A 23,495-nucleotide genomic window follows, 5' to 3' on the forward strand; every position below is an offset into this window, starting at 1 on the left:
TGTAAGCACAGATGTGAAGCAGACAGACAGGCAGGCAGGGAGGCAGGGCGTTTTAAAAGGCTTTCATGCTCAGTGTGAAACCAAGAGGGCTGCACGACTTTGGAAACATGTCCAAAGACGATGATTTGCGATGTATGCTTTAAAATAAAGATTCAGAACACAGAGCGGATGTAAACAAGTCCAGAAGCATTTGATAGGAGACTGAAATATGAACTACTGACCAGCACTAGAATGAAAGACTAACCACAAAGGAAAACGGTTTATGTTGATTGCTGAGGACATTGTGCAACCAAAAATAACTGCAGCCGTTGCGACATGTTAATATCAACCAGTCATGAAGCGATTTTGTTTTGTTTTTGAGGAATTGTCTTGCTGCTCTAATGTGAAACCAACACAGTTCAAAGAGAAAGCTGCTGTGATAGATGCAATCCAAATATCCCCCGAGTGCAGAGTCCTGCCCTGAGTATTAAGTCATTAAAGTTTGAGTCATCCGTTAAAGTTAGACAAAATGGCTCTGCGTCTGGGCTCAGAGCGGAGCAGCCACGGTCTTATCGCCAAACAGAGTGCACTGGTGTGAATGAGATATCAGGCGCCTTTATCTGCGCTGGGCAAACAGTATAGGGAGAATTGCATTAGGGAGATAAGACTTGCATTGAAATATATAAAATAAGTGTCGCAATTTGTCATATAAACAGAGCATTTATTACCGTTCTGTGTATGATAACATGAAACGATTATAGATAGTATTTGGACATTGTCATTTGGTAGTACAATGTTATTCTGCATCATCTTTAAAGAGCTTTAAGCATTGCTATATTGTCTCCAGATCTGTCCCAAAGTTTTGTCCAGTTGAGCCAATCTTCTCTGCCAGTGGGGTGGCCCGTAAGGAGCAGAGAGAGTCCACAGCGCAGCATTCAGGTAACCATCTCAAGATCTAAAGCTATGTAGGTTTGGTCAGGACTTCCTAGCTGGAGGACTTTATTGTGATTGTTTTAGGTTGATGAGGGGCTAATAAACTGCACAAAAGGACCCGTGAGCCCAACTGGGGCCGTCCCAAAAGCAACAAACAAAAATCAGTCATGTGGTTTCTGTCTGTTGTTTAAAGGCGTACTTATGCTCGTCTTGTGTGAGAAAAGAATAAACAAAGCACTTTTACTGCCTTATCTTTTAAAAATGTATTTTATTTTAAAATATTATCCCTTTTAACCTGTTTTCTGCCATCTTAGGGTTATCCATTTGCATATCCAAATCCCAAAGCATATTGACTGGAGAGCTTACAGCCTACAGTTGTGCTAAAAGGTTTATATACCCTGGCAGAATTGTTTTATTTTTTGGCTATTTTTTGAGGAATATAAAAGATAACACAAAGAGTATTTTTTTCACTCATAGTTAGTGGTTGTGTTTAAATAATAATGAAAAAACCAAGCACCAAAATGACCCTGATCAAAAGTTTACAGACATCAGTTTTTAATACTGTGTATTAACATCAATCACAGCTTTGAGTCTTTTGTGGTAGTTGTGGATGAGATTCTTTATTTTTTCTGATGGTAAAGTGGCCCATTCCTCCTGATGAAAAGCCTCCAGTTCCTGGGCTGTTTTGCATGAACTGCACGTTTGAGCTCTCCCCACAGTTTGTTTATTTGTTTTTATATTTATCAGGACAGTGTGCAATTACATTATGCTCGAGAGCAAAGATGACCGTACCAGAATGTAGCTTCTCAAGCTAATTTCCATCTGTAGTCCTTAGGGGAAAAAGTGGTTCAAGGATATTGAGGTCAGGAGACTGAGATGGACACTAACGGGACCTTCGCTTTATTTTGCTGGAGTCAGTGGAATCAGTGAACCACCTCCATATTTGTCACAATATGCCAGTGTGATACTTTATTTGAAAGCCAAGACTTTCTATTTTCTAAAAACATGTGTAAGATCTGTGTGAGTCAAACAGAACTTAACATCTTAACCCTAACCTAATGATTGGGGGGACAGCAAGTAACAGGCGAACTAAAGGTTTTCGATAGAAAATTAGCTAACAGTTTGCTATGAAGACAATAAATGCCATACTCCTCAATTTTGGCAACACTATGGCATCAAAGGTGGCATAACCATTACAAACTGAATTCCTTTCACTATAATCAGAATCTTCCCTGGCAAAAGTTTGAACAGTAAAACTTGTTGTACATGTTGTATGCAAATTAAGTAATTAACTACAAAACCAATTCTAGATTTTTACAAAAATACCCAATCTCAGTAATGGATGTTGGCAGGATATATGTGAAAAAATGTCATAGTTTCTACATGGCTCACTCTTAATTACCCTGCACCTGCCACGCTCTTCAGTCATAACAACGGCTCTCAACTCACTCTTATGGAAAGTGCATCATTGGGTAACATCATCCTAGAGCTTTTGACCTGCGGACACATGCGGTGACAGGGAAGGGAAGTAGCCGCAGCCTCGGGATAGGGCCACTGTGTACTAGCACAAAGCGTATAGAAGCCTTGTTAGTAACCAGGTCAGATCCTGAAGAAAATAACCTGAAGGAGAGTGAGCTGGAGTCATGCAGTTGTTCCATTACCCACCGACAAGTACCTGGACCAGCAATTAATTAGCTATAACAGGCGGGAGTGTTTCAGGAGGCCCAAACACTCTGATGCCTATAGACAGACACAGAAAGGCTTCCAGATAGCAATTTTAATGTATTTTTGTGGTAAATATAGAATGGATTTGGAGGCGGACCTAACTTATTTAAATCTCATGTTTGGATGCCTTTAGTCAACATCTCCATGGAGACGAGTTAAGCCAGGTCTGAGGAAAGTTGAGCATTTTTAAGGTATTTTTCAATGATAAACATATCTGTAATAAAATAAATGCTTATATTTTACTCTATTTATTGGGGGAATGTTACATGGTGTGGCTTTAATATTGTATCATGAAATCAGCACACTAAAAGTATGAAACCGCATAGATCAGTGATTGTCAAACACGCATTAGTATTAGTTAAATTTATTTGTCAATCATTTGTGATTTTCTTTCCTCTTTTGGCTTATAGACCGTGATTACATCTACTTAAAGCCACACCATGCAACTTTTACTCTCACTTCTCTAAAGACCTGACTGTAACTTTACTGGGAGTGTGCCGTCTCCAGCTCATCGCCATGATGATGTTAATTAAACGCAACCAAATATGAGATTTATAAAAGTCAGGTCCTCATCAAATGCTAATTTAGCAGTTTCTTTGTCTTGGTCATTCAGAGCATGATTTGCATTGGTGGAAACAGTAGTATAATCCAAAAAGTTACGCAGTGTGCTTTTAAGTTATGGTTTAGCCTTATACGGCTCTTGATGTGAAAAAGTTTAAATCATGTTCCTGTGCTCTGTTTTAGTGCAGTCACTATGACGTAATGACTGAATTTTTACAATGAGCAACATTATGAGCTTTCCAATGTTGAATGTAGATAGATTGTTTGATCCCATTATTGTAATTTAAACAAAAAACATGGCAAACAAGAAAATAACTATGTATGCACTGAGTCAAGGTCTTACCATTTTAGAAGATTGTTATAGTGAGACATTTTGATATTGCTAACAGAACCAAACCATCAAACACATTAGTAAGATTTAGAAGAACAGAAAAGCTGGAGGCCAAGGACTCAGCCCACCCACACATGAGCCGTAATGTCACAGATGGCAGCAGGGGCCGGGCCATACAGTGGGGGGAAGAAAGATCTCTGGGGGCTCATAACTCATATACAATCTGAAAGGACCCTGGACGTTTGGTGGACCCTGTAACAAGTCCCCAAAAAGCAATATAGCCTTTGTTTAACCTTCTCTGACTCACAATGCAACAACCTTTTCACAGTGGCTCCTAATTCAATACTTCATTTGCCGCCCCAGTGCTCCTGACTGTTGCCCTGAGCTACCGACCCCAAGACCAATTTTCAGACGCCATTTTGAATGTGAATGCCAAATTTCATTCATTTTGTGCATGTACGCCGTGATTCTGTATGCCCTCAAAGGTTGTACGATGTGACTTAGAAATAGCATTACTTCTTATGAATTAATATAAGCCTTTAAGAAAAAGATGACGCTAAAACTACACGAAGGGTTTTTATGTATGATTTAGCATTTTTACAACAGTGTGAGCCATGTACCATGACATGTGGATATAATTACATCCCTATTAGTTTACATAACTTTACACGCAAGATTAAGCCAAGACCCCTCGCACCCTTATCTCATTAAAAGCTATTTTAGAAGATACAAATGGATATAGTTTTCGAGATTTTGAGTATGAGCTCACCTAATGGAATAAAGAGAACTAGATCTTAACGCGCTGAGTCACAGCTGACCTACGATGTTTTAAAACTCGATTGTGAACTGGAGCATTTCCCCTGAACGTGGGAAATATAGTATTTATTATCTCCATTGGGCAGTCAGAGCGTCACTTTAGTCAGAAAGCTGAGCAGCGATGCTGGAGTTGTTTCAATTAGGCCTAATGTGCAGCTTTATTCCTGAACTCTTGCTACTCTATGGTAATTCACTCCAGCTGAATAGACTTGGGTTTCCTACTGTTATAATGGGCTAATTTTGACCAAGTTTTAATAGGATTAGAGGGGGTCCTGACGGCTGCATTGCTTGTTATTTACCAGTGAAAAATGAAGTTATAAGAATAATATGGGAAAACCTTATGCAAGTTGTATAATGTATAAGCCCTTCCCTATGAATGATGCATATTAAAAACAAAATGATCATTGTTTATTGAACCAAACTTCAGCAAATGCACAACTGCTTTACTTGCAGCCAAACAAATGCATAAAGAAACTGTGCTTGCAGAGAAATACACCTTGAGAATATATTTATTTCTATATTTCATATATTTATAACCCAATAAGAAATCCAGATCTCACAGGTCAGCAGCACATATCACAACGAACAGTTTTATTTGATTAAGATGAAGAAACTTAAATTCAAAAGAAATGAACATTGGAACAAAAGATGTCCTTCGTTTCTAACATTGCAGTAAGAAATAAAAGTGAATGGCTGTCTGCTGTATCTATATACTATATACTACTGGGTATTTAGCTCTTGTGACTTTTTTCCAAACCCAAATGTATTGGCCTTGTATCATATGGATTATAGGCCCTAGACAATATCAAAAAAGCATAATTGAAACACGATGGTGAATTTGAAAACTCTACAGTAATTTAGCAAGTTCTGCAATTTGGCGTAAGGAGCAGAGTTTGGAAGGCTGTGATTAGAAAGTACGATTATGAAAGCAATGCCAAAGCCAGAATGTGAAATTCCTGACCAAAAGCCTTGCAGCCCTCAGCTTGAATTATGCCAAGCATCTGTGTAGTTTCATTAACTCTGAGTTAACAAGGCATTACACTACATCAACGAAACCCCAATGACCAGACCATCTACTTCTTTGGCACATATTAAACAGATACGTTCCCATTTCTATCACAAAGAGCCATGCCTGAAGGACAAATGGGATTGAAAATGACACGTTGGACGATGGCTGTGAATTATACCTTAAGAATTCAATTAACTTCACATCTGAATTCATTCACTTTGCCTAGTTCCCTAGTCAAGTACAGCTCTAAAAAAAAAAAAAAAAAATACACACAGACACACACACACGCAACAACACAAGTAATTTTCTGAGTATAATAGGCAATCTCATATCCTTTTTAGGCGTAATGGCACATTCCCCAGTGTCAACCACTCAGCTTTCTCATCATGGCAAAACAGCAACCTGGAGAAACCAATACCATACTCAGCGTTATGTAACAACCTGAGCAAAGGACCAAATCCTGCCCTGGGGGTCAGCCATCCACACAAAAGCAAAGGACAACCAGACACAAAAGTGCAACACAAGAAGCATCAATCAAAGAAGCCGACGCTGCAATTACACCTTTTGTGGTCTAACTGCATCAGGGCGCAAGTGCCACTGTTGATAGGAGAGAGATAACACCTCCCTAATAAAAAAGAATGACTGAAAAAGCTCATATAAGCCATTATGTGTTTTCCCGGGAGGATTCCGCGGAGGTCTTTTTTAGCCGTGTGCAGGTGTTGATAAAACAATGCTCATTCTCACCTGCGGCAAAATGTGACTCAGCCGTTATCAAGGGAGAAAGGGGTGGGAGTGACTAAACTCTGGGAGAAGAAGCCACTGCGATGAATCGTTTTACATTTTTACATCATACATCCAGGCTGCCATCCCCCCTCAGCCCCCACAGCCCCGGCCCGCGATCCGTCGATTAATCATTTTGTCACCCAGATAGATCCAATCTGCATGTAAGTAAGGTGGCAAGGGGAAAGGTAGGCAGTGAGCAAGGTCTGTGCAGCGAAAAGATAAGCTAAATACGCTCAAGCAGAGGCAAATCTGCGAGAAATAGCAGCGCAAGAACGTATTTTAGGAAGATATCAAAAAAATGACATTGGCTTTACTATGTTGATATGAAAGGTGGTACAGCGTTCATTTATTTTTCTAATTCTATGCAAATACTCAAGTCAGATGCATACCCCTGGACTGAATCCAAAGTGACATAGATGTGTTTAATTTTAATATACAGCCACTGGAGTACTCACTGATCTGATTAATAATAAAATGGTAATTACATTTACAATGCAAGTGCCTTGCATGTACTGCACTCCTAATGGTCTACAAATCCAGTCACTATGCACTTTAAACAAAAGTAGGCAACTCCCTGTGCCTTTTCCATGCCTGGATCGATGGATAGGGCTGTCTCAGGAAGGGCATCCAGCTATAAAACAACATTAGGTCAAGCCAGATTCTGATGTAGGCTTTGTTCTTTTAAGGATTATCAGATGATATCAATACTCTATGGCAGTGGCAAATGTGTGAATGTAAACCAGTGGTTCCCATTCTTTTTTTCTGGCGTACCTCTTGAGACAGTCAGACAAGAGTACCCCTTGTCTCAAGGATTCGGCCAAATTTCTTACAAGTTGATCAATTTAACTCAGATTAATCCATATTTAGTTCAGTGTGATGTTCAAAAACCAAACATTTTACTAAAAACATAAAAAATGACATTTCTTTGAAAGTAATATTGAAATTCTACTTTTTGTTGTTGTTCTCATTAAGTATTAATAAGCATTAGTAATCATTTTAGGGTTATGATAAGGGTTAGGTTAAGGGTTGGCTATGAAATAGCGTATTATTAATGGCCTATTAGTATGTTAACGGTTTAAAGTATAATCAGTGTGTTAATATTTTAAAGCATATTATTAATTCTTATTGACACCTTATTAATACTTAATGAGCACACCTTAATATAAAGCGTTACCTTTTTTATTACTCTGAGGTAATTCCTAGTACCCCCTGCTAAATGCTCCCAGGGGTCCCCATATCCCTGGTTGGGGAACACTCATGTAAAACATATCTAAACCAGAAAACACATGACCAAAATGCATTACTAAAGCAAAAATGAAATGATCTCTCATTAAATTGAATAAAATCTGAAATTGACCCAATATTTCCCTGAGCCTGAGTACGATGTTTACAGTTTAGGTCTGTAGTTAATTGAGTTTGGCGCAGGCAAAATGACTAATACACAAAAGGCATGGCGTAGCTGGATAGATAATAACATTATGTATCACTAAAACAGATGAACAGATTTTTCCTTTTGGATATTTCTTGTACAGACAGGCTGGCACCTGCACCCATTGTAGCACGGTGACATTAATGACATCACAAGAAACAATATTTTGACACGTATGCAGCATTTTGTCATCACTTTTGATCAAACCCAGCTCAAGCAAAGAAATGTCAGTGGAATCCTTGTTTAGTGACTGAGTGTGTTGTTTTCCTATTTCCTTCCTAACCATCTGCTCACAGACTTCCTCCGCAGCCCTGATTAAAAGGTGGTGTTTAACTTTGATGGTAAACATGATAGAGGACAACCAAAATTATATTTCTCCACTCCGCAAAATTAAATCGTCTCCACTTAGAGAACTGTATGATGAACCAAACCACGACGAAGTATGCATAGCTCACCCAGGCTAAACAAGGAACTGGAATTAAAAACAAATCAAAATTGTAATTTATAGTTCAATTAGCAAATTAAAAAATGCTAATATTTGGGTGATATGATGTGCGCTGTAAAGGACAAATATGCCGTTTCTGTGGGATTTCATTACTTTCACTATTAGAGAATGAAACCTGTGGTCAAGACTGCTCCATATATGTCCATATTTCAGTTTTCTCTCCAATGTTAATGCTCCTTGTACCCAGTCTTGTATTCAATGTTTAATTTCCCCAAATCCTTTAGGCCTGCATCTGACTGAGGTGGGAAGCTGTGACTAGTGTCACCATATGACCATAGTTAACAATGCAGCCCTCTGCCAGCAACACACTGCATCATGTGACCGGGAGCTTCTACTGGGCACGCTCAGAACATCACCTGGAGAGAGAGGCTTGACAACAGCTGAGCAATCACAATATTAGCAGGCATCACCGGGAAAATGACTGACTCACACCAACAGCCCAAGAGCACATCCTTTAGAATAGAAATACTGTATATAACAATAGGGTTACTATGAGATTGAGGTGCAATAGTCGATGTTGGAGAGATTTTATAGTTTAATAAATCATTTTGTAAATTCATTTGATGTAAAACAAAAATCCCGTAGTCTGGACAAAAACAGAACCAAAACCAACATTGATATTGAAAATAGTTTTATCATGCAATGATTTTATGTTGCGTTTTACATAAAATAGAAATTTACTGTGCTCATTAAATATTAATAAGCGTTAGTAATCATTTTAGGGTTAGGGTGACGTTAAGGTTAGGGTTAAGTTAAGGGTTGGCTATGAATAAGCGTATTATTAATGGCCTATTAGCATCTTTACAGATAAAAGTATAATAAGCTTTACAACCATATTATTAATGCTTATTAACACCTTCTTAATAATTCACAAGTACACCTTAATTTAAAGCGTTGCCGAAATTTGTCCTCTGCATTTGACCCTTCGATGGCGCTGAGGCAACCCAGACGGAGCAGTACAGCGCCCGGGGACTCATCTCCAGATGTGGAGCCGGACTAATCATCACCTGGCTGGAGGATTCACTTATTTTAGTTGTAGCGGAAGGGGAAAGTTGGGGAAACTGGAGTACCTGCAGGAAACCTATGCAGACACAGGGAGAACATGCAACTTATCTCGGGGGTCGTACCTGGGACCTTCGATCTGTGAAGCAAAAGCACGTACCACTGTGCCACCGTGCTGCACGACCTACAATAACTGCCCTCCTTCCACTACATCCTCTTACACACACCACATTCATACCGAAGCAAGGTGGGAAAAGTGTCTTGCCCACGGATACATACAGGATTCCCTGTTTGGAGTGGGGATCAAACTCCCAACCTTACGTTTATTAGACAACTCCTCTACAATTCAAGCCAATGTCATCCTTCCAATTGCACTGATATATTTAGTTTCTTGCAAAAGAATTGCATTAGCTGATATCATGACTCATAATATCACATCTATTGATTTAACAGAATGGAGAATAATGCGGAGCCTGTCAGTTCCTCTGCAGCTGAAGTATTTGGTCACCAGCTGGAGTCTCAAAAGCAGCTGACAGATTGGGGGAAAAAATAAAAGAGAACTTCAAAGCATCTTTCATTTTCCTGGTTATGTATGAGGGACTGAGAAGGTATTTCTCACTGGGAGCGCCATGGGAGCTGCAGCCTCAGGTAGGGACATAATGAGCCTGCCTCGATGTTTTAGAGGATGGCAAAAACTGTGGCGAACGAGGTCTGTGTCGGATAGAGAGAAGTCTGGGCACAGTGTATTGGAGACGTAAACATGATTCCAGGATGCTATATATAGATATAATCACGCAACTGCCAGACATAGTAAAGCCCTTTGATGATATCTGAATAACTGCAAAGTATTGGGTACCCAAAATAGAAGCCAGCATTGACAGTGCGTGATAATTACTTCACTATATACAACAGGGAGACATAGCACGCTTTACATATCAAGGTGTAACTTTAGGACACAGAGCACTGGGGTGAGGAGAAATTGAATATTCCGAGTGTGTCACTGCGCACACAGAAACATGTCTGACAGCTCAAATCGGGGCAAACCAGCCATAGAGAAAATCGTGCACAAGCCCTCATAAGAACTATAGTAATTCTTTCACAAAAAACATGGGCTTTCCTTGAACAGGTTTGCTGGGTTGAAATGCGAACGTGTCCAAGCCCTGGTCAACTGTTATTGTGATGAGTGATGCCGATTCAGTGTAAACAAGAAAATAGGTGGAGCTACGACAGCTCTGACTCCTCTCAGAGTTTAAAGAGGCCTCCAGCGTGTGTGCTTACTCACTCTTATCATTTAAATTATGAGAGAGATGAGACTGATGAGAGATGTGAAATGTCCACCGCTCCTTTCAACCCAGACCAGTTGAAAACCGACCATGATGTTTTGTAACGATGCACTATCTCTGTTATTCTAAGTACGCTCCTCATTTTGAGAACCAATACTTTATTGAAAAAGGTTTGTCAGCGCCTTCAATGACAGTGTGGAAGCAACATTAAGGAAATAATTTAACATCTATTATAGTCATTGATTATTTATCACTTGCTATCTTTGTCCTAGTTAAGTTTTCATTCAGACAGATTTTTACTAGTGAATATAGAGGGTTGTTTTGCAAGCTAAAGATTTAGAGACAGTCAATTCAATGTATATGATGAGGAAGATTTGCTTTAAGCCAAAAATAAATCAGAAGAATACATTTAGCCAGTGCAGAAGTGCCACAGTCAGCATTGAGCTCGTACAGAGGCATGTGCAGCTCGAGACAGGTTTTGTCCTTGGTACTGTCACCTCGCTGCTGCCTGTACGGTGTGTCCCATGGGAGCCAGCAGGAAAAAAAAAAAAAAAAAGCATCCTGCAGCAGTTTATAAAGATCCCCACCCTCTCAATACTCCTCGGCACATCTGTCACCCTCATCTCATCAACTTCCAACTGTGATCGGGTGAACAAAACGCATCCTGGGACTGTTTAGACTGTCTACAGTAAAGTACAGTGAGGTGAGATTGTAGAGGGGGGTGTTACCAGAGAAAAAAAAAAAAAAACGCTATGGGGGGAGAGGCAGCATCTGTCAGCAAGCTGGACAGTCTCCAGGATACAAAAGCTACTACACCCAGCAGCCAGGCTAAATTAGGCATGATCAATGGACATAACGTAGACACACGCCTCTTCTATCCAACTCACAACAGAACGTGATGTGAACAAATGCGGGAAAAAAACAACAACTATCATAGCAGGATGGCAAGCTCGAGTGACTGCTCGATTGCGCTGGGTCGAGCTGGGACCAGGAAGTAACGCATGCACATATGAATGGGGGAACACGTTTGACATCCAAGTCCAACGCAGACCAAGGCGAAGCATGCTAATAGGTCCAGCAATTCAAATCACAAGGAGAAAAGTGCTGCCCAGGCGTCAGCATAGAGTTGGAATACACTCTCTCTTACCAGCTCTATAGTATTGCCGTAATGGTGTTCTCCTGCGCAGCCGATCCTAACCCATTCACCGCACAGAGGCACTTAGGGTTTAATTCACAACGTCTTAATATTATCCCCGGACCGCCGTTCCATCAGCATCACCAAACTGCGGTAGCTTTCTCTCTCTCTCTTCCTCTCTTCTCTCCTCTTGCGTTGGAGCCACTGCAGCACTACTCGCTCTCACTCATTCTGTGCGACTACCCCCACCTCTGCTCGCCTCAGTGCCCTCCGCCTCCTCTCCCTCTACAGTCTTTCTATCTTTCGCTGTGAAAGGATCTCCCCCCTCCCTCCCTCCACTCCTCTTTTTTTCCCATCTTCCCTTTCTCCCACTATACTACTCGAGCCGGGTATAGCTGATTTGCGATGCCGCTCGCAAGGTATGCAGCAATCTGGCATCCCTGGATGCAATGTATGTAAGGAGAATCGGGAGAGCATGGATATCGCTATCCGCTAACGATCGGCCACTCGTGCGTGTTTAAAGTAGAGCGCTAAATGGGCTGTTGGGATGGTGAGGCTAACATCAACACACTGGATGTAAATAAGCAAAAATATAGCACACTAGATGGGATCTCTGGGTAATGTAGCACTAAGGCAGGAACTAGGCTGTCATTCGCACTGTGCTTAAGCTGCAGCAATAACTGGCAACATTTATCAGAATTATGTCCTTAGAGTTGCTCCACTCCCACTGCAATTGAGGAAGACTTTAATCCAAGCACAGGCACAGCACAGAAGAAAGAGACAGTTATGTAACACAAAACCACATTAAATCATTGGGTATGGCAATATGAATGATTAATATAATATAAACAATGCGACAATTTTGTAACCTGGGAAGAGCCAGAGTGACAAGCTATTATAGTGCGAATACCATTTGCACAGTAATATTAATCTGCCGTTGAAATTGTTCGAGAAGAGGACAGGACAATCACAGTCAAATCTAAAAAAGAACGCAGCTAAACGACAAAGTACTGCAATAGCAAATGAAATAGGCTATTTAGATTCATTTCTCGTAATTAAATGTTAACAAGTATCTACGGAAGTTCTTGTTGGTGTTGGTGACTACTCAAGACAATTCTGCCTCGCCATTTGGATGGATTCAAATGAACAAGCTGCGCAAGATAGAAATGTGTGTATATCAATGGCAAAAAGTAGCCTACACTTACACAGGATTTTTTGTTCTTTTAAAAGACTTTTACAAGACTGTGTTAGTGTGAAAGGAGGTGAAGACATTCAGCAAACTGTTGGCGCCAGAATCAATCTCACAGTGCAGAGGCCGGCGCTGTGTATTATGTGTTACAGCCTAAATGACAATGCAGCACAGGTTTACTTCTTTTACTTTGCGCTTACAGTAAGTACTGTATAGCCTTGGACCCTTTTTTTGGAGACACTGCTTCTGAAGTTGTCACCAGTTTCAATTGTAGCATAAACTGGCCGGCACGGTGGCGCAGCTAGAAGATCCTAGGTTCGATGTCCGTGCCAGAAGAGGCTTTTCTGTGAAGAGTTTTGCATGTTCTCCTCGTGTCTGCGTGGGTTTCATCTGGGTACTCTGGTTTTCCCTACCACTATACACTGCGTTCCAGTGTATAAGATTATAAGATTTTCTAAATTGTCAACTCAAATGAGAGTCAGCATAATTTTCAAGTCTTTAACAGGTAGAGGATCATTTAAAAAATTTCCTAGTGATAACAGTATTTTTTTCAAAAATAAATATAGTAAAAACCTCAAAATCCACTGTTCCAAATTAATACACAACTCATCATTTCAATACATTTTGAAGCTTGTAATTAACTGAAAATGGTCATTTGTTGAATTTGTAGCATTAGGAGGTCATATTTACTGAAATCAAAAGCTATTTCAATCAAAAAAGTGTTAACAGGTCAAGTTATATTTCACCATAGGAGCCCTTGTGTGACAGCAGCTTCAAAATTCTTAAATCCATTAAACTTGTGAGTTTTTGTAGAGTTTCTGCTTGGATTTCATTGCAGGATGTCAGAATAGCCTCCCAGAGCTGCCGTTTGGATGAAAACTGCCTCCCACCCTCATAGAAGTTTTTTTTGTTGAGGCTCTAAAGGTTCTCAATAGGGTTGAGGTCAGGGGAGAAGGGGGTCCACATCATGAGTTTCTCTCCTTTTATGCCCATAGCAGCCAGTGATGCAGAGGTATTCTTTACAGCAGGACAGCGTTGTCATGCATGAAGAGGATTTTGTTAGGGAAAGCATGGCTCTTCATTTTGTAGCATAGAAGACAGTGGTCAGTCAGAAACTCCACATATTTTTCAAAGGTCATTTTCACACCTTCAGGGATCCTAAAAGGGCCTAAAGGGGCCGACCAGCTCTCTCCCTTATGATTCTGGCCCAAAACATGACTCCGCCACCTCCTTGTTGACGTTGCAGCCTTGTTGGGACATTGTGGCCATTCACCAACTTCACCATTGATCTGACCATCCAGGGTTACATGGCACTCATCAGTGAACAAGACTGTTTGAAAATGAGTCTTTGTGTATTTCTGAGCCTGTTGCAGCCGTTTCTGTTCTTCAGCTTCAATTAACAGTTTAGGGGAGGCCCGGATAGAAGGTTTATGCACAACTGCAGCCTCTGGAGGGTCCTACACCTTGATGTTCGGGAGACTCAGGAGGCACCAGCAGCTTCAAATACCTGTATGCTGCTTTGTAGCATCTGTTCTCTTAATCTGATGTGTTTGTCTGGCAGAAACCGTCCATATTGTGCCTTTATCTGCACAAACCGGAGTGTGCTCTGAATCATCCACAAATCTCTTATCAGTACGATGATTACGCTTAATCTTTCATGAAATATCGAAGGCTTTCATACCTAGACCAAGGCATTCAACTATTTCACGCTTTTCATCAGCAGAGAGACCCTTTTTCTTTCCCATATTGCTTGAAAATGATGATCTGCTTAATAAAGTGGAACACCCTTTTTCAGTAGTTTTTCCCTTAACTGGGCTTAACCTGAAAACTAATCATCCCAGGTCTCTGAGATTAATGTCAGTGATTCATAGAGCCCCAAGACACGATACCATCCATGAGTTTCATTATTATATTATTGTTTTTTTTTTAACCTTTTTGACACAAAAATCCAATTTGCATAATAATTTGGAACGCAGTGTAAACATGTCAACAGGCCAGGCTGAGTGAGAATAGTGTTTGAAAGTGTGAGCAACTGATGGAAATTACCAATAGCTATGTTTAAAATCCTACCAGAAAAAACAACAACCCAAGCCACAGAAAAAGAAGAAAAAAGATGCAGTCTGCTATGCTATTCATTCAACATTTAAGTGCCACAAATCAATGAGAATTCTTCGTCAATATCTGTCTGATGATCGCCCACATACGCGAGCTGAATATATGTATTATTCAAAAGCATTAAATTCACAGTCGACCTCCTAACTCATCACACCATCTCCATGTCGTGACTGTGTTAACGCGTAAATCTGCTTACCTAATGACACAATGTGGCACTGTTTTTCCTAACACCGGCGCTGGGGCAGACAGTTGGGAGCCCTGCGGGTATTACTGCGTGTCACAGAGAATTATCGCTATCCCTTAAGTGAATCACCTCTTATTGGGCAGCAACGAGCACTTGGACCAGAAATCAATAAAATCTCAATCAGTGAAAATGGAAAAGGCTGAGAGATGGCTCTTGGTAATTTTGAAACATACAAGCGCAAAGGGAAAGGAGGAGGGTAATTTGTTCACTGTCCGCTCAAACACGAGCAGCCGGGTTTGAGAATTAATCGCAATCTTCTTGTGACTGTAGTGTGAATGAAGTACAGCGTTAGTCATATTTTGTCATGGTTGGGATTATTTGTGGGCTCTTCTTTCATCTTGGTGTGTCACTTTCTCAGATATCACAGCTAATCCTCAGCTACCAGTGTGTGCTAATTTCCATATTGGTTTAACATAGGCTTTACGCCGTATCCCTTTTTTTGATCCAAATGAGAAAACTGCCCCTTCAGTACAACCTTGTAAAATATTTGACCTTCCAAGTACCTCTTCATAAATCATGTGATATTTCAAGTACCACAAGGCTTAAAATACCCCTTAACTGGACAAAACTATGTCTGGATGAAAACATGTCTTAACTAGAAAAACACCTAACTGCATGAGCTCTAATTAAACTAAATTCAGTAAAAAAAAAAAAAAAGGCCCTGAGTACCCTGAGTACCAGCGAGTACCATTGCTCTTGCTCTTTCAAAAAATTGTTTATAAAAAAAGCTTGATGATATATCTATTTCAGGTTACACTTTATTTTACACTATCATATACATACATCCTACCAAATTTAGTACAATATAAAGTGCTATGTAACAATCTGTAATAACCATGGATTTAATATTTAGAGATGCATTATCGCCATTCCGCCCCATTCATGGTAATGGTCCTGTGTTTTTGTGACTATAATAATAATAAGAATAATAATGGCTTACACTTGCATTGTGCTTTATAGGACTGTATTACCAAGTTCCTCAAAGTGCTACACTGTAGTCATTATTCCTTAATGCCAAAAGCGAGGCTACCAGTCTGTGCCCTCCGACCACCACCAACCACTCACTCACACACTACATTCATTCTGGCCTATTGTACATGTTTTTAGTGGTGGAGAAACCGGAGTGCCTGGAGGAAACCTACGCAGACACAAGGGGAGAGCATACAAACTCCACATAGAAAGGCCCCCTTCAAGCCAGGGATCGAACCTGAGACCTTCTCGCTGTGAAGCACAAGCACTAACTGTTGTACCACTCTGCTTCTCCTACATGTTCCTAAAAAAAGGGCAAAAAGGCGACTAAATGGTGTGTATTGTGTATCAAGGGTAGTTTAGCCAGAGCCTAAATTAATTGTATTTGATTAAAGTTGTAGAAGAAGAGTACCCGCAAAGTATTTATATTCAGTTCATATACTGTTACCTACAAAAGCCGGATGAGCAACAACACACTGAGGTACACTTCCTGGTTAGATCAATACGGTGTTTTATCACTTTAATTTTGGCCATAGCTGGCCTATTTTTCAAAGTTGTATCGCTTCCTCTTACAAAATCAAATAAGCAAAGCATTTCTGACTCTTCCCTCAAAGACAATTGGTGTGGCATTCAGGTTTTGCCATTTCCCTGCATGCCTCTGTGCACGACATCGTAAACGATATTTCAGCTCCGGTGAAACTGAGGCAGCTCAAATTCAGTTTCTGAGTATTGATCTTACTTAGATTCATTGTACATAAGGAAAACCCATCGGCGAGGACACAGCCCTGCTCCCAAAGGAACGCAGAAAGTGAGAACAATAATGATTTGCAACACAAGCCGGCACATACAGATACACTTACTACAGTGGTGTAATCTGACGAAGCAAATATCAAAAACATCTCCACCGGCATCGTTTCATTGAGAAGAAACAAGCTTTACTTTGAAGAAAACAGGCCAAGTCTCGGGAGTGATTTTAAATACATTAAAATAAGTGGAGGAGAACAGCACAAGCTTACAGCCATGAATTAAAACTGAGCAGTCAATGAGGCAAAGGGAGGCAGCAGAATGCATAAAGATCACATGCACCACCATGTGTTTTATACCAGAGATTTTTTCAAGACGCTACACATCAATGCTGTAACAAGCTGTGGCTCTATAAATAAGCACTGGCAAGTGAAAGCACATGGGTTAACCAAAGACGCACAGAAAGACACATACACAGCATAGAGGGTATAGGGAACTTGTGTTTCTTTCATTGAGCCTTGACATACAACATGTTTGAACCATCCCAAGAAGCAGAACAGCTTGCGTCACTTAAAAATGCTTGCCTTCTTTGTGTAAATTTCTTGGTTTAGGATTTTTCGATTACATCATGTCCTATGCAAGTTGTTGTGGGTGTTGGTATTTGCAGGCACAGATGTGAGGAGGTGCAACATGGCAACACTTTCTCTGTTGGCTGAATGATTTCACATTTTCACAAGAAAGCATACATACAGAATCATTGCAGTTAAAGTAACAGGAAAGACTGAGATAATCCACTGGAATTATTTAATTGGTAAATTCACAATCTTGGAACTATGATGACAAGGTTAAACCATGGTTCAAAGGCAGAATTGAAACTTAAGTGTATGGATAGTGTTAAATCTCTAAATTTAAATCTGGGTCATGCTGTATGTTTTGGCTTGCGTATCAGTATGGCTCACAGAGGATACTTATCCTTGGAGAGCAAATCCCTGTGGAAGTGTGAGCCATGCAGACTTGAATGGTCAGACACCGTTCCTCTAACAGTGACACATGGAGGGCAGTCATCACGGTGACTCACTGTAAACTCAACAGCTAATGGGGTTGTGTCCTAACAAAACCAACACAACCTCTTAGCAATTTGCGATCATTTTGAAGATGCTAGGATAGTACTACACTGGCTAACAGTAGGTAAACATACTCTACACTAATCCATCTAGCTTTATGTTGAATTTCACGTATTTATGTTGCCGCTGGGGAATAATTATGATCTAAATGTAACGTTGAATGGAAAATGCAATAGAAGCTCTCGGGTGACGTTCTCTCTGACGTGAGTCTGGATTAAGACTCATGACGCAAATTGTCATGAAATCCCCCGTTTGTTTTTAGCTTGGCACTGAACAAAACAACTGATAGTTTTGGCGAAACAACAGCTATAATGACAACATTGTTGGTAATTATAATTAATTCTAAGTTACATAATTGCTAGCAGGTACGTTTTTAGATGCTTGACAACTCCAGAAAAAAATCTAATATGAAATAAACCGTACATTTTATGAGCAATTAGATCTATAAAAGGTGTCCTGTTTCTTTTAACATAAAAGGTTGGTGAGCAAATGACAGGCACTCCCGGCAATTGGCTCACAATGAAAATGTAAGTTGCACTATGTGGTATGTCCACACTCATATCTGCTACTATAACTTAATACACCTGCACATCTACAATACTGCTGTTGTTCTATGTCAAATTACCTATGTTATATTTTACTTTTTATTTTAATATTATTTATACATGCCCTTATAGTCTTAAAATGTTTAAGTTTTCATAGCATTTTGATCTAAATTCTGTGTTATATGTTTTATGTTGAATGAGTGTACCGAGAAAAATTCCTAGTTTGTGAACCTGTTCTCAAACAATGGCAATAAATAACAATTCTGATTCTTTATTTGGAGGGCTTATACAAATCAACACAACAGCTCACTAGTGTGTTTTTGAGTCAATTCTTTCTTTCTTTCTGATGAGAATATGTGAAACCAAACTTGAACAAGCATATCACGGCGCTTGTTATAGTTTTGACCTCCAAGAATGTCACATGAAAACAATTTCCCTTACGTAATTTGCACAAGGAACGAAATGATTGCATTTATATGATAGTTGATGGGTTACAAAAACAACTTCATTTAAAGTGATAATGAAACAAAATGAGTGCATCGTCCTTAATTGAAATGGTCAGTAAATGTGTCACTTCTTGATGACTTTACTGTGTAACTTGAGTAAACGTCACAGCACATAATAGCCATGCATATTCAGATGTACTGTGACAGTCCCCGGGGAGGCCCTTCTCATTAACAGGTGGAGCTGATCAATGCTGAAAACAATGAGGCTGACGCACGCGGCTGGTGTGAGGGAGAACAATGACATCGTTGTAAATATTTATGTGCTGAGGCCAGCTTAAGTCGATAAAGTAGATTTTGTTGAGATAGAATTTTATACTAGAATTTGCATATGTTGTGGCCTGTTTTGTGGTGATAAAAGTTATAAAAGTTTAACATCTTCTCTGTCATCAAACTATAGTAACAATGTCAAAATTACTGTTTAATTTCAGTCGCAATAGACATACCTGTGACAAGATTTAAATGTCATACTATGCTTCATTCAAACTTAGGCCTTTATTATCATTATTATTTTTGTAATATAACACCAGCAGAGGGCACTATACTGTATTGGCAAACATGCTAATCAACTCCGGGGAAGAGTGTTTGACCATAGACAGGATATTTCTTGAAGGTGTCTAGACCTTAAAAAGCAAATGAGCCTTATGGATTTCTCTGTGTGACGTATCAAGAGTGTGGGCTGGCGTTTTGAGTGTTGAAGAGGGAGACAGACTGGATATGCGAGATTACCGAGACATGTGTTAAAGCAGTACTAAGTAACTTCTTTACCTTAATAAATCCTTTTCGTAGTCCCTCTGGGGGTAATACAAGTGTTAATGGGATGATTGGAGGGTCTTTCACCTCCCCCTGGTGGCTCTGGCCAGAAAACCACAATTGCAACTTCGCTGCCTACAGGTCGGAGGCCCCAATACACACTAAAAGAATCACAAATAAGAAGTTAACAGCCTAACGGGCAAAGCTAACTGCAGGTTAGCACCACTTAAAAATATATCTCCATTGTGTAATTGGATGTACAATATCCTTCTCTCCCTTTGTCTTTTCTGTCAGGGTAGTATTTACTCTCACGGACAATGAGTAAAAAACCACAACATGCTACGACACTTGCAGTGGCATTTATGGCCTCTAGGGGCATGAGTTACTTAGTACTGCTTTAATAGAAAGAAAAAAAAACATAATAACTTGATTTTGTATGGTATAGGTTCTTTAAAGTCACAGTAACAATACGTGATTGAAACTATATAAAACTGGAAACCTCTATAGTTCATCCGTCTAACTTTGAGCCAGTAGAAAGTAACTGTAAAAAAAATGTACATCTACAGTTTGACAATTCAACAGCATATTGTACCCTATATACTTCAACTTTTACTTTCATTTGACATGTCCTCAACATCGTAGAGAAGAGCGCTACAACTTCAGATGAACATGGCATATTAGCACCCTGAAGGCCTTGGGCAGCACAGCCTCTATCACTCAGGGAAATGATTCTTATTAATCAGCTGAGTGCCGGAGTGTGGAGGTTATAGAGGAGATTGCTGCCTGCTGCTCTCCTCGACACTAAATCACACTTCCTCACAATGGGCCGCACCGCCGTCTTCACCACGCCTTTTATCGCTCCCTCCCTGTACCGCAGTGCAAAGTCCCCCCTCTTCCTCCTCTCTGGCACATGCATGGCTTTTCAAGAACAGATGACTGGGGAAGCCCTAAGCGCAACGTTTAATGCTCACATCTCGTGGATTTCATAAACATGTAATTACGCAATCATCTACTTTGCATATTCGGTGGCGTGGCACTGATGCCCTCATTGGTAATTATTGATTGTAAAGCTGTATATCCTGGGAAATGAATAATAACTACAGGCAAAATAAAATAAAATAAATATTGTAGTATACAGCAAAGCAAACAGCAACATTTGTAAAGCAGCTTGTTGTTATTAATTGGTTTACATCGCAAAAAGTAATCTAGAAATAAGAACATTTACACATTTGTACGCAATTTGAGTAACTCATTTCAAGAAATCTGTTCATAAGGGAAGGGAAAAACATGCACTGGTCAGGTGGAGCTGACCAGTGCAGGACACCACGCTCTGAAACAGGGAAAAACCCAGGAGGCAAGGTACCAGTCACCCATCGACACTCTCATTCATCCACCAATGTACGCAGACGTTGAGGACAAGGACAAAACGACAGTGTGCACATGCAGGAGGTGGGATTCCAACCCCCGACCTTCCGATCATGAGACGACCCGCTCAACCACGTGCCCCTCTGTCGCCTCATACATGTCTAACAGCAGGATTTTATGCTTTTCACAGGCATGTGGTAAAAAATGTATTATTGTCTTCCACTTGTTGTTGGTTAGAAAATGCAATATCATTTCTAAATTAAAACAAACATAATATTATTCAAAGTCTCCCTGAGCTATTTATGCCATTTGCTGATTACAGTCATTCCAATTGCAATTAATTACGCTGCCCTAGAGGAAGACTTGTCCAGACATGAGAAAAACATGCAAGCACCCATCCGTAAAGGAATTGAGGTCAGGACCTACTTGCTGTGAGGCGAGTGGCTTAACTACTGCGCTATCTGTTGAAGAAGGCCATATACTTCTGATGATAGTCCCACAGACTATCATCAAAAGTATGAATAAAGGGACTGGCATGTGCAGATAAAAACTAATACTGAGATGCAAGTTAGATAGCAGAACCTTGAAAACTGTGATGAATAAGCTTAAAGGAAAGAGGATTTTAATTTTATGAACTACTTAATTTGGCTTATGTGAGCCTTCAGCATAAGCATGAAAAGTACACACTTCACTCAATTCACCAAAATGTGTACTAGTGGCTTTTGAATCTATCAAAACCGTCTGTCTTGTTTTGACACAATTAGACAAAAAAAAATGCTCGTGACTTTAAAGGAAATGGACTGTGTTGAATTCTAATTACTTCAGACCGTTATCGAGTATCATAATTTCTTTTCATATCATGCACCACCACTGACAATGCAACTGATTAGTGACTGGATACTTCATCCAATTATAATTCTGAAAAGTTTTGCTGAGCGTCCAACCACAGACAATCTGCCACCTCCACTTTTCTGCCAGCAAACAGAGAAGGGACAGTGGCTGGCTGGTTGTTGGATTGGACCAGGAGTGCTTGACATTTGGGAGAAGGGCATTGGCTGCAGGATGGGAACATGTTACAGTGTGCAATGATCTGTCTCTTCCTAAAGAGGATGGCCAAGGCAGAGACACAGGACAGCACTCAGGCCCCCATCAGTCAAGATCTTTACACATCTCCACCGCGAAGGGCATATAATGTGCTTGTATTCAGAGAGCATGGAGCCTGCGGGTACTTACAGCCGGGTCCTGAATGTCAAAATGTGGCAGAGGGTTATCACAGTGGGCTGTGTTCGGTCAAAAGCTGCATGAGACAGAGAGAGAAAGAGAGAGAGAGAATAACAAAAACATTATTAGAATTGAATTTTAAAGTTCATACATATTGCATTGCATAGAGAGTAGTGGCACACAATCAGCTACACATTCCTCAAAAGCCACAAACCACTCCTTTATGATAATGAGGTCTCTTTTCTTCCAAGGAGAAAAGAAGAGTAAACAAAATAATCTATGTTCATAAAAGAAAACCCTTCTTTGAACAGAAATGTAAGATTTAAGATTTAAGATCCAAGTTACAACAACAACAACAAGGTCATTAAGGTTATACTAATGTGCAGCAGGTGACCAAACAAATCAACAGACTTCAGGCAGAAAGTCACAATGGGGGAGGCACACAAGGAAATTGCAAAACAAATGACTCACTCAAACAACAGCTTTTAAATGTTACAATGCTTCTGACAACTGACAAGCATGTTTTAAAATCACAAACCAATTCTGATTACAGCAAAACAAAGGGCCCAATCTTGTGTTTCGAAACACAGACATTATACTTTCTATTTCTATTCAGCTTCATAGTGGGCTGGACAGAATACAAGATACCAACTTCGTCTTGAGCAACGCTGTTGTTGAGCCAGGTGGAAGATCGGGCCCATATTTTTGTTTTCCCAGTGGTCACTCTTGCCCAGCTCCCCTACTTACAGCTTCTCTGGCTAAAGGGCAGACCAATAGAAAACTAACACCCCAGAAACAACCAGGCAATAGGTGCTAGTGTCAAGTCTAACTCCTTCCTGCTTCAGTCAATGTTTTATCAGGGTCATATCTTCTTTAGGGATAACTCAGAACTGGATTTGTTGTGTCCTAGTTAATATTCAGCCCTAGTAAAGAGTTGTTTAAGTTCTTGTTTGGACCTAGTTCAGGCATTGCTTGCTCCCATTTAGTTTATTTTTGGGTCTCAGAAAACCACATTTTCTGAAGAGGTACTTGGCATGAGATGATTGTAAATCCCTGGTCATTTTGAAAGACATGATGTTTTTAAAGGTTCTCATCTGACCAGTACCAAGTATTCAGAATACCAAATATTCAGTGCGCTCTCATTCCACAAAAGCAAAGAAGAAGTTTCTGTGAGTAAAAGCGAGATTTTTTCTTCATTGCAACCACTACATGATGTAAGAAAAGGCAAGTCC

General features: G+C 40.1%; 1 protein-coding gene across 4 annotated transcripts in view; it reads right to left on the bottom strand.

Moving 5' to 3' along the window:
- Nucleotides 1–23,495, bottom strand: part of LOC306963936 (synaptotagmin-2-like) — a 75,736-nt gene that overhangs the window by 16,191 nt on the left and 36,050 nt on the right. For 3 of the 4 annotated variants that reach the window (XM_079557711.1, XM_079557713.1, XM_079557710.1), the window contains one exon: nt 22,276–22,339. The gene's annotated coding sequence lies outside the window, so the exon portion shown is untranslated. Of the gene's footprint in view, nt 1–11,503; nt 11,728–22,275; nt 22,340–23,495 lie in introns of those variants that run through there. The other variant, XM_079557712.1, reaches the window with a different exon arrangement.

The sequence above is a fragment of the Gobius niger genome, assembly GCF_951799975.1.
Source record: "Gobius niger genome assembly, chromosome: 6".
NCBI classification, from domain to species: domain Eukaryota; kingdom Metazoa; phylum Chordata; class Actinopteri; order Gobiiformes; family Gobiidae; genus Gobius; species Gobius niger.